The sequence below is a fragment of the Monodelphis domestica genome, chromosome 3, assembly GCF_027887165.1.
Source record: "Monodelphis domestica isolate mMonDom1 chromosome 3, mMonDom1.pri, whole genome shotgun sequence".
NCBI lineage: Eukaryota > Metazoa > Chordata > Mammalia > Didelphimorphia > Didelphidae > Monodelphis > Monodelphis domestica.
Window position 1 is genome coordinate 272524145 of NC_077229.1, and position 12309 is coordinate 272536453.

At 36.2% G+C, this 12309-nt stretch overlaps 1 protein-coding gene across 4 annotated transcripts in view; it reads right to left on the bottom strand.

Annotated features, from left to right (window-relative positions):
* The window catches only part of ESCO1 (establishment of sister chromatid cohesion N-acetyltransferase 1), a 76286-nt gene that overhangs the window by 8423 nt on the left and 55554 nt on the right, over window positions 1-12309 (bottom strand). The gene's annotated exons all lie outside the window — the stretch shown is intronic.

The following is a 12309-nucleotide window of genomic DNA, read 5'->3' on the forward strand; positions in this document are numbered from 1 at the left end:
AATGGGATGGAAAAAATGTTTTAATTTATAAAGAGGAAGCCTGATATAATAAAAAGTGTATTAGGTCTGATGTCAAGATAAGCCAAGTTCACAGAAGAACACTGTACACAATGAGAGCAATATTTCTTGATGAATAACCGTAAATGACCTGGCTATTCTCAGCAATGCAACAATCCAAGTAAATTTCAGAAACTCATCATAAAAAATGGCACCTGCCCTTAAGAAAAAACTGATAGGAGTGTGAATGCATACTGAAACAGACTATATTTCACTTTCTTCTTTGTTTTGAGATTTCTTCCACAAGATGACTAATATGTAAAATGTTTTGCAACATTGCACTTGTAAAACTTATATCATATTGTTTACTGTCTCAGGGATGGGGGAAGGTAGAAAAAGAGAAAGGTAGAACAAGAAGGGAAAGAATCTGGAATTCGAGATTGTTTTTAAAAATTGTTTTTACATGTAATAGCAGAAAAATATTTTTAAAAAATTTAATGAGATGGATTGGATTCTGGAGGGGCAATTTGGAACTATGCCCAAGGCGCTAAAAGTCTGTCTGCCCTTTGATCCAGCCATAGCACTGCTGGGTTTGTACCCCAAAGAGATAATAAGGAAAAAGACTTGTACAAGAATATTCATAGCTGCGCTCTCTGTGGTAGCAAAAAATTAGAAAATGAGGGGATGCCTTTCGATTGGGGAATGGCTGAACAAATTGTGGTATATGTTGTGATGGAATACTATTGTACTCAAAGGAAAGATGAACTGGAGGAAGTCCATGGAAACTGGAACAATCTCCAAGAACTGATGCAGAGCAAAAGGAACAGAACCAGGAGAATCATGTACACAGAGAATGATACACTGTGGTACAATCAAATGTAATGATCTAGAACAATTTGGAGGGATTTATGAGAAAGAACACTATCCACATTCAGAGGGAAAAGTGTGGGAGTAGAAATACCAAAGAAAAACAATTACTTGATCACATGGGTCGATGGGAATATGATTGGGGATTGTTATAATTAAAATAGTTGGTGCCATAAACTGTAATAATTAAAATTGTTGAAGGCCTTAAACTATAACAGTTAAAAGAGTGATGTTGTAAACTGTAGTGAGTTAAAATGGTGGAAGATATAAATTGTGATAGATATAAGAGAGGGTGAGTAAATTTGACCACAGAAAATATGTTTCACTACAGTGTCTTGGTTTTTAAATCAAATATAAGGTGGTCACCAGGGAAATATTCCCAATTATTCAAATACCCAAGTCAACTGGGTTTTATAGAGATTTTAATTAATACAAATGTGGAATTAAAGAAAAGAGAGAAAGAGAAAAAAAGGAAATAAGTATGAAGGGCCTTAAGCCAACATGGCCTAGACCTGAGTCTTAAGAGAGAGAGAGATCAGTCAGTCAGTCTTTTATCACTCACCACAAGGTCTGTCTAAGCAAGGATTCTAGTGACACCAGGTCAGCTCCATCTCAGCTGACTTCACCAGAGAGTTCCAGCCAGAGTCCTCCTTAAAGAGCCTTCCAGCCAGAGACTGTTCCAAAGGGCCTCTCTCCAGAACCTCCAGAGGGACAGAGTCCCCTCAAAGGAGCTCCAGCGAGACCTCCTTAGAGATTGTCCTCCAAGAGCTTCCCTTCTCCAGAGCCTCTCTCAAGAGATTCTTCCCAAGCCATCCTCATCAGAGATCCTCCAAAAGGATTTTTTTCTCAAGAGATTGTTTTTTCTTAAGTCCTAAGTCCTTACATCTACCAATCACTGTAGATGTTTTCCAAAGGACTGCCCATCTGAATTCCTGCTAAGTCGACTAATCTCCTCAGTAAGTCTGAACCAGTGAAAACACAGCTGAGTCAACTAATCTCATTAAGAGAAAACTTGCCCAACCCTTTTAGGTACCTAGCATCTCATTGTATCAATTCTAAAAAACAGGCATGGCTCAAAGAACTCCTTGCCTTATTATAAGCATGGGTCCAAGTATTTTCATTGTTTAGCAAGGAGTTTTCTCCCCTAAAGCAGTCTTAAGTATGGGTGGAGTAGAGGTCCTCCCATTTCTGATCCTGAGTTCTCACATCAAAATGGGGAATGTTTCCCAGTAGGGAATTTGTTCCAGTGGAGGATTCCTCAATGTGGAAATTTTTAACATTCACAAGTCTGAAAAATTTCAAGATTTACAGGATATAGACTCTAAATGATCATCCTAGTGCACACATCAACAATATGGAAATAGGTTTTGATCAAGGACAAATGTAAAACCCAGTGGAATTGCATGTCGGCTATGGAAGGGGGGGAAGGGAGGGAAAGAACATGATTCTTGTAACCAAGGAAAAATATTCTGAATTGACTAAATAAAATCTCCTTTAATTAATTAATTAATTAATTAATTAACGAGCTGGGTTAGGGGCAGCTCGGTAGCTTAGTGAATTGAGAGCCAGACCTAGAAATGGAAGGTCTTAGGTTCAAATCTGGCCTCAGACATTTCCTACCTGTGTGACCCTGGGAAAGTCACTTAAATCTCCATTGCCTAGCCCTTACCACTCTAGTAAAAACACATCAAGTTTTGTAGCCAAAATCTTGTTGAAAGAGATCATTCCAAGATGTGGTATACCACTAAGAGTAGATCCTGACAAAGGGAGCCATTTTACAGATTGGGTTCTAAAACAAATTTATGAGAATTTGGGTATCATGACAAAATTTCATGTCCCATATCACCCTCAAAGTTCTGGGCAGGTGGAGAGACTAAACAGATAAAGCAAAACTATGGTTGGGAAATTATTCATGGAAACTCATTTGAAGTGGCCAGAGATTTTGCCTCTAGTACTGTTCTATCTGCACACTAGACCAAGAGGAGATGTGCATATCTCACTATATGAAATGTTATTTAGACATTCATCATTGAAGGCAAAAAGTTTTAAAACAGCTTATGTATCTATTCTTGGAGGAGATCATGGACTTGCTGAATACATCACAGTTACTAAACCGAGTTAGAGAATTACAAGAAATGGGAATTTTAACAAGGGGGTCCATTAGATTATGCACTCCATTCAATAAAACCTGGAAATTCAGTTTACATAAAAAAAAATGTTAATAGAACTAGTGCAACACAAGCCTTATGGGTAGGAACCTTCCATGTTATTTTGACAACACCATCAGCTATTCGTGTATTAGAGAAAGAAATGTGGCTGCATTGCTCACATGTGAAAAAAGCAAAAGCAGCAGAAGAGATTACATCAGACAACACAGCTACAGTCAAAAAGATATCAGAAGAAGAAATTATTCAAGAAGAATAAGAATGAAATGAAGACAGCGATCAAGATCAAGACAAAGGTGAAGACAACATAGAAGATGATAGCAGAAAGGACAATGGAACTCTAACAAAGACATTGCAGAAAAAAATCAACACAGAGAAGAGGAACACAGACTGATTATGGACATGAACTGTAAGATTTGTTGTGTCATTATAACACAACACATTTTCACTATAGTTGCAAACAAACACTACATAGTAATGACACAAAGACAGAAGGTAGTAGCAGAGGAGGTGACTTTAAAGATTTGGTTAAGTATTCACCACAAAATAACATACACATATAGGACACATTTCTCACAAACTCAGCAACATCATAACCAGGTGATGAGTATCCATAGAAATAAATAAATACAGATAAATCACCTTGGGAAAATAATAATTGTATACATTAAAATAATAAGATCTTATCTTACAGAAAGACTTTATGTGTTCCTAGGAGATAAAATCAAGAAAACATACGTGACTTTCTAAAGAAAATTTTAAAGGTTTTCTTAGACTATCTTAAGGAGGGAAGTTTATTTTCATCCTGCAACATGTAAATAGTTTAAACATAACATATACATAGATGTAGAAATTGTACAGATCTATATATTTCTATAGATGTGTATATAGTTAAATTATTACAAAGTTTTGATTTTATTAGTGTAGTAAGTTGATTTTGAGTTTTAATATAGTTTTGGTTTTCTGTATTAATGATCAGATAAGGTCTTAGCATAGTAAATTGAATTGTTCAAATAGGATTTGTAGAATGAAGTTTGCATGAGTTTTGCATAGTTGTTATTTTAGATATATTTTAGTTTTTTGAAAACATAAGTTAGTTTGTAACTATTTTATTGTTTCAAATTTTTTGAAAAGTTTGCATTTTGAATTTCTGCAGTTGTATGTTTTGTACGTGCATTTCTGCAAATATGTTTTCATTGGTTATTTGTTTTCTTTGAAATTTTATTTTCTTTCATTTATATATCCCTAGTACAGGTTAGCATAGATAAGTGTAGCAATAAGAATAGGATAAGATAAGCATAATATTAAGACCATTTTTTAGGAAATAGATATATAAGGTTAGGTATAGCTTTAGAATTACATAGAATAGCGAGCATACTGGAGAGATTTTTTATCTCTCCATATGCTCAAAGGGGGAAAATTGTAAGGATAATATTAGAAAATAAGTTTTGTTTTATTAGTTATGGGATAAAAAGTAGAGTGCTGGCTAGAGAAAGAATTGGATTTTGAAGCAGAGCTGAGAGAGTGTGTTAATTTCAATTGTTGACAGTTATTTTTTCTGTGTCAATTACTCACTCTGGTAGTTAGGAGTTGGTCTCTGGCAGTTGGCAGAGACACACTCAAAGACTCAGGGCTGGAGGAGGAGGTAACATCTTCACCTCTCTCTGAGGAAAAGATCTGAAGGAGTTTAATGTTTTCCTTTCCCAACTTGGAAACATTAATTGCGGTTTTTATAGATTGATTTAACTCTAAGAAGACCAAAGAAAAACCTGATCTTTGGTTTGGACTCTAAGTCTGTTAAGGCTCAGAGTCCTAACTTGATTCTTGTTGAAACTCAATCAGCTAGCCTTTGCTATTTTATAATTTGAAGGCGAAGTTAAGAATTTTAAGGATAATAGTGGTAGTTTTATTTAGATAGTATAAATTTGGGTTAGTCAGATCAGGGAGGATTAGTGTAGCCTGTGAATCACAGGAGAAGTGGTTCCTTATGGAACCAGGTTGTTTATTTGATTGGATTTGGAATACCTTAGAATTAGAAATCTTTATTATCCTTATATATTTCAATAAATATTTTATTTTTTTTTATAATAAGAGACTATTTAGAATCCTTGCACCTGGTCCTGAAGGGAAGTTCACATTTGAGCTTCACTTCATCACTGATGATACTTTTGATTACATCTATCAAAAGTATCCAAACACAAAACAACTCTGAGGTACCACCTCACACCTAGCAGATTGGCTAATATGACAGCAAAGGAAAGTAATGAATGCTGGCGGGGATGTAGCAAAGTAGGGACATTAATTCATTGCTGGTGGAGTTGTGAATTGATCCAACCATTCTGGAGGGCAATTTGGAACTATACCCAAAGGGCGATAAAAGATTGTCTGCCCTATGATCCAGCCATAGCACTGCTGGGCTTGTAGCCCAAAAAGATAATAAGGAAAAAGACTTGTACAAGAATATTCATAGCTGCGCTCTTTGTGGTGGCCAAAAATTGGAAAATGAGGGGATGCCCTTCAATTGGGGAATGGCTGAACAAATTGTGGTATATGTTGGTGATGGAATACTATTGTGCTAAAAGGAATAATAAAGTGGAGGAATTCCATGGAGACTGGAACAACCTCCAGAAAGTGATGCAGAGCAAAAGGAGCAGAACCAAGAAAACATTGTACACAGAGACTGATACACTGTGGTACAAGAGAACGTAATGGACTTCTCCATTAGTGTCAATACAATGTCCCTGAACATTCTGCAGGGATCCAGGAGAAAAAAACACTATCCACAAGCAAAGGACAAACGGTGGGAGTAAAAACACTGAAGAGAAGCAACTGCTTGAATACAGGGGTGGAAGGGACAGGAATGAGGAGAGACTCTAAATGAACATCCTAATACAAATACCAACAACATGGAAATGGGATTGAAGCAAGGACACATGTGATACCCAGTGGAATCATGCGTTGGCTAAGGGAGGGGAGGGGCGGGGGGGGGGGGGGGGGAGGACAAGAAAAGGATCTTTGTTTCCAAGAAATATTGTTTGAAAATAACCAAATAAAACAATGTTTAAATTGGGGGTAAAAAAGTATCCAAACAGTTTTGAACCTGTATTGGCAAGTTTCCCATTTATATTTTTATGTACCTCGCCATTGTCATATTATTTTTACAAGGCCTAACTACATTGTCTTGTTTCCCAATCCCAAAGAAACACCAATAGCTCCCTATTAACTCTATGTTCAAAGAGCAAATCCTTTGTTTGGCATAGTAAGCCAAAAATCTCATATTAACAAAGTTAACATTAACTTCCCAATTTTCTTGTACTTACTTCCTTACCACATATTCTACAATACAATCCAAATGCCCTATTTCCATCTCCCACAACTCTACCTATTCACAGGCTGTTTCCCATGCTGAAGACATTCTTCCCTCTTCACCTTTTCCTGGGCTCCTTCATGATTTAGGCTTAAATCCCATCTTCTTCAGGAGGATTTTCCTGGTCCTGCAGTTACTAGTGCCTTTCCTCTAAGATTACCTTCCATCTATTCTGTATGTGCAGTTATTTACATGTGGTTTCCCTCTTTAGAATTTGAGCTCCTTCAGGGAAGTATGGAAGAGAGAATTTGCAATGCATGCAAAGGACATCATCTGTCAATCAAAAGGTAACATTCCACTTGGAATGTTATCGGAAAAACAGTTGGAGCCCAGCCAGCAGCTGAACTGGGCTGGACTTACTTCTGACCTAGGCTGACACCCTTTTAGCTTCTGGAGAGGGGGAGAGGCTTTTGAACTAAGTTTTGGCTGCTTGTGGCTGATGGTGAAGACCCCGAAGCTTTTGCTGACTGACTGAGGCTCCTTGTATAGACTAGAGAAAAACCCATCCCTCTTACCTTATCCTCCATCCTTATCCTGTCTTCCCCAAATATACCCCCTTATTTGAGAAATTAAGAGGAAAGAGTGTTTCCTCTGAAACCTCATAGTTCATTCTGGGAAGGAGAAGGGGGAGGGGAAGCTAAAGGCTCAGAAGAGGGGAGGAAATGGGAGGCACTGAGGGAGGAGGGTAGGTAAAATCTTGATCCAATAGTCATCTAGAGAATCAATAGACACCCTCAGAAGTACCTCTCTATTACATAGTATCTCTCTATTCCAGAAGGAAAGTGGTTCTGCCTTTCTTTGTATCCTCAGGTCATAAGTAAGCACTTTATAAATGCTTGTTGACTATGGCTAATTCTTTTATCTTCGTATCCCCAGCACCTTGCACACAGCAGGCAATGAATCTGAGATGTTACAGTAGAATTAATTATGATGTTCATGAAGCCCCAGAAAGATATGTAACCAGAAATAAGAAAGTAGTAAACATGTTCACTCTTCATTGATCTGAAAATGCTAGCAGTAGACATGACAAGAAAAAGAAATTAAAGGAAGACAGGCAAAGAGGAAATATGGAAATCCTATTCTATATAACTATGAAAGGCATAAGGTATCTTGAGATCTATCAGAGCACACAAAAAAATCTGTTCATATTCAATTATAAAGTGCTTCTTACTGAAATGAAGAAAAATAGCTGGAAGAATATTCAATATACTCAATGCTCAAGGAAAGTGATACATGTTGGAGGGGATGTGGCAAAATTGGGATACTAATACACTGCTGGTGGAGTTGTGAATTGGTCCAATCATTCTGGAGGGCAATTTGGAACTATGCCCAAAGGGCACTAAAAGACTGTCTGCCCTTTGATCCAGCCATAGCACTGCTGGATTTGTACCCCAAAGAGATAATAAGGGAAAATACTGGTACAAAAATATTTATAGCCACACTTTTTGTAGTGTCAAAAAAATTGAAAAGTGAGGAGGAGTCCATTGATTGGATAACAAATTATGGTATCTGATGGTGATGGAATATCATTGTGCTGAAAGGAATGATGAAATGGAGGAATTCCATATGAACTGGAAAGACTTCCAAGAACTGATGCAGAGTGAAAGGAGCAGAACAACATTGTATACAGAGCCTAATATATTATGGCACAATCGAATGTAACAGACTTTTCTACTAGCAGCAATGCAATGACTCAGGACAATCCAGAGGAACTTATAAGAAAGAATGCTATTCACATCCAGAGAAAGAACTGTGGGAGCAGAAATGCAGAAGAAAAACATATGATCGATCATGTAGTTCAATGGGGATGTCATTAGGGTTTCAATGTTAAAAGATCAGTCTACTGCAAATATGATTAACATGGAAATAGGTTTTGAACAATGATACATGTATAACCCAGTGGAACTGCTTGTCAGCTCAGGGAGGAGGGAAGAAAGAGGGTTGGAGAAAAATCATGAATCATGAAACCATGGAAAAGTACTCTAAATAAATAAAATATATTCAATGCTCATGTCTGAGCAATACCAATATAATAAAAATGACAATACTATCAAAGATAATTTACACTATTTTAAAGCTATATCAATTAAATTATCAAAAGGATCCTTTATGGAACTTGATAAAAATTCATTTGAAAAGAAAATATGAAATGATGACCATGGGGAAAGAAATAAGGATATGAATAAGGAATAGCACTTCTAGACCTCAAACTATCTTATAAAACAGCAGTCAACAAAACCATCTTTATCTAAAACAGACTAAAAATGGGAGAATCAGAGAACAATGGAATTTCAGAAAACTGGAAAACAAACTACTTAGGAAAGAACTCCCTGTTTGATTAAAAAAAAATCTACTAAGAAAACTGAAAAGTAGTATGGCAGAAATTAGGCTCAAATTAATACAATACTACAGATTCCTTAATATATTCTAAATGGAGGCATCAATTTAATATTAAAGATCATACTATTTTTAAAAATTACAAGTAGATCTTGTATCTCACAGCTATGGATAGGAGATATATTTTTAACCAAATGAGATAAGAGGTAATTACATTAAGATAAAATTAATAATTTTGATTATTTAACCCAAAAAGCTTCTACAGAGACAAAATTAATGCACCTAAGAAAAAAAGGGAAATGGTCAAATAAAAAAAATTTCTCTGATTAGGGTTTGGAATTTAAAATATACAAAACAATTAATTGATACATATAAAAGACCAATAGTCATTTCCCAGTAGAAAAGTGGTCAACGGTTATGAATAAATCATTCTCAAAAGAAGAAATGCAAAGTATTAACAACTACATGAAAGAATGCTCTCACTAGTAATTAAGGAAATGCATATCAAAAACAGTGTTCACACTCTACAAGTTGGGGTGAAATGACCCAAAAATGGCAATAATCAATGTTGGAGGGGCTATACAAAAATAGGTTTTCCCTGATACATTATTGGGGGAGCTGTGAAATGGCACAACCATTTTGGGAAACAAATGGAAATTATATAAATAACTACAATGTCCATACCCTTTGAACCAGAGATTTCATTACTGAGCTTATTCACCAAGGAGGCCTTTGATAAGAAAGTCTCCATATTTACCAAAATATTTATAGCAGCACTTTTCTTTTCTTAAAAATTTATTTATTTAATTAATTTAGAGTGTTTTTCCATGGTTACACGATTTATATTCCTTCCCTCCCATAGCCAATGAGCAATTTAACTGAGTTTTACATGTATCACTGATCAAGATCTATTTTCATATTATTAATATTTCCATTACAGTGATCATTTAGAGTCTACATCCCCAATCATATTCCCATCAAACCATATGATCAAAGAAATGTTTTTCTTCTGTGTTTCTATTCCCATAGTTCCTTCTCTGGATATGGGTAGTGTTCTTTCTCATAAATCCCTCAAATTGTCATAGCAACAATTTTTGCAATAACAAAAAACTAGAAAAAGTAGATGTCCACTGATTAGAGAATAGCTTTAAAAAATGTTACATAAATGCAAAGGAGTATTACTGTGCTATAATAAATGATGAATGTGTTGAATACAGAGAATCATGAAAAGTTCTATGTGAACTGATGCACAGTGAAGTAAGGAAAACCAAGAAAACAATATACACAATCATTGCAATATAACTGGAAGTCTTACACACACACACACACACACACACACACACACACACACACACACACGTTATAAAACTATGAAGAACAAATGTGGCTCAAAAGAAATATGAGTGAATGCTCCTGAACCACCCCTTCACAGAAGCAGGCCCCGTCTACAGGTGGTTCATACTATTTATAAAGTTTTTGGACTTTTTCAAAGTATTAATTGATTGCGCTGATTTTTCCCTTCTTTTTTCTTTTTGTCTTTAATGACAAAAATCACATTATATGGTGTAAAGACTGAATTAATTCTGTCTTGACCATTTTTAGATTTAATCACCAGAAGCATATACACCTACTTACACTTGAGTTGGAAAGGTTTGTGACCCATGTGTGAGAAAGTGAGTGACGAATCAGAAACCAATGACTGCTCCCTGGGCAGTCCTAAGCAAAACTATAGACTATAATTTGTCCCCATAAAAAGCAGATGAAGGCACAGGAAGTGACACAAAGAAGCACTTTTAAAAGGAGTTAAAACTTCCTGTGAGGAGTCCTTCAGAGTTCTGAGTTTAAGTTGGAGGCTGGTAAAGAATCTACTTACTGGACCTGAGACCTTGGACTTGGTGAGACTGTTCTTAAATCTCTCCCTTTGAACTACCATGTGAGTGAGTGAAAAATGCTGACTCCTTTCCTGGATTTTCTGAAGGGACTAGCCTCAGGAGAAGTTTCCCCTCTTGAGAGAGGCTTCATGACTGAAGCTCTTGCTTTATTATCTGGAGCCCTCTGCCCAAGGCTGAGGCCCCTCTGGCTGAGGACTAATTAGCCCTGCCTGGGTTGAGAGGAGGGCTGGAGATATCTTACCCTATTCTCTCCCTGATTTTCTTACTTTACTCTTTCTATATTTTATAAATAAATTGCTAAAAAATCATTTGGAATTGATTAAATTCCTGGCGACTATACTCTTTTAAATAATCTAGTCCAACCCCTTACATTTCTGGCCCTTACAATGGGAAGGCCCTCTAGAAGGGGAATGTTAGAGACAGTAGGGAAAATACTATGATGATATAAAAACAAAAGACATCAGTAAAAAACTTCTTTAAAGAAAAGAAGTCAACAGTGTCAAAAGATGAACAAGTCAAGGATAATGAGAACTGAAAAAAAAATTCAATAGATTTGGTGATCAGGAAGCCACTGGTAAAAGTTGAGACATTTTCAGTAGAATGTTAAGGGACAGGAATCAAATTGTAGTGATAAGGGAAGAGAGTTTTAGAAAGTATTGCCCAACATGAATAGAAGAATCTGTCACATTCAAGAAAGGAGATGACTACTAGAACAAAGTCCTAGAAAAGACAGGAAGGAATGGGATCAAACATTGTGAATCTTAAAATTTCTCAGACTTGTGAATCTTAAAAATTCTCAGACTCTACTTCAGAAGATTTGATTAAGTTGAACCCATTTTAAACAATGAAGGTACTTGATCAGGAATGTGGGGACTTCTAACATTACTCCACCCATACTTGGGCATACTTTAGGGGAAGATAAGGTTGTAAACTCCTTACTGAAAAATGAAAAATACTCAACTTATACTTAAAGTGAAGCAAGAACCCTTAAGCTAGATCTATTTTTAGATCTAATACAAAGGGGTGCTAAGTACCTATGAAGATCAAATTAATCAGGCAACTTGCAAAAAGGACTAGATTAGTCTACTCAGGTGTGAATTACTCAAAAGTTTTAGTCTACTCAGGTGTGAATTAAGAATGGTCAGTCCTTCTGGAAAATGTCTCCTGTGATTGGTAGATGTGAAAATTTAGGGGAGGTGACATAGGAGAAAATTTTCTTAAAAGGAGGTCAGAAAGGTCTCTGAAAGGGCAATTCAGCTATGGAGCTGAATTAGAGGCTGGTCTCTGTCTCAGTGGCTGAAAGGGAATGCAGCTTTAGTAGCTAAATTGGAGCTCGGACTAGTTGGAGTAGCTGGGTCTCTCTGAACACTAGAATCTTACTTGGGACAAATCTTGTGGTGAGTAGATTGAAGGCTTACTGGTTTCTCTTAAAGCTCAGGCCTAGGCCCCTTTCCCATTATTTCCTCTTACTCTCTCTCTCCCTTTCCTTAATTCCTTAATTGTATTAATTAAAATCTCCATAAAAACCCAGCTGACTTAGGTATTTCATATTTGGGAATTTTTCCCATGGCAACCACTTTATTTTTAATATAAAATCAAGACACTAAAAAGCATCTTTACAGTTTTGGCAATTCAAAGTCTTGAAACCATATTTTCGCAGTCACAGTTTAAGGCAACCACTCTT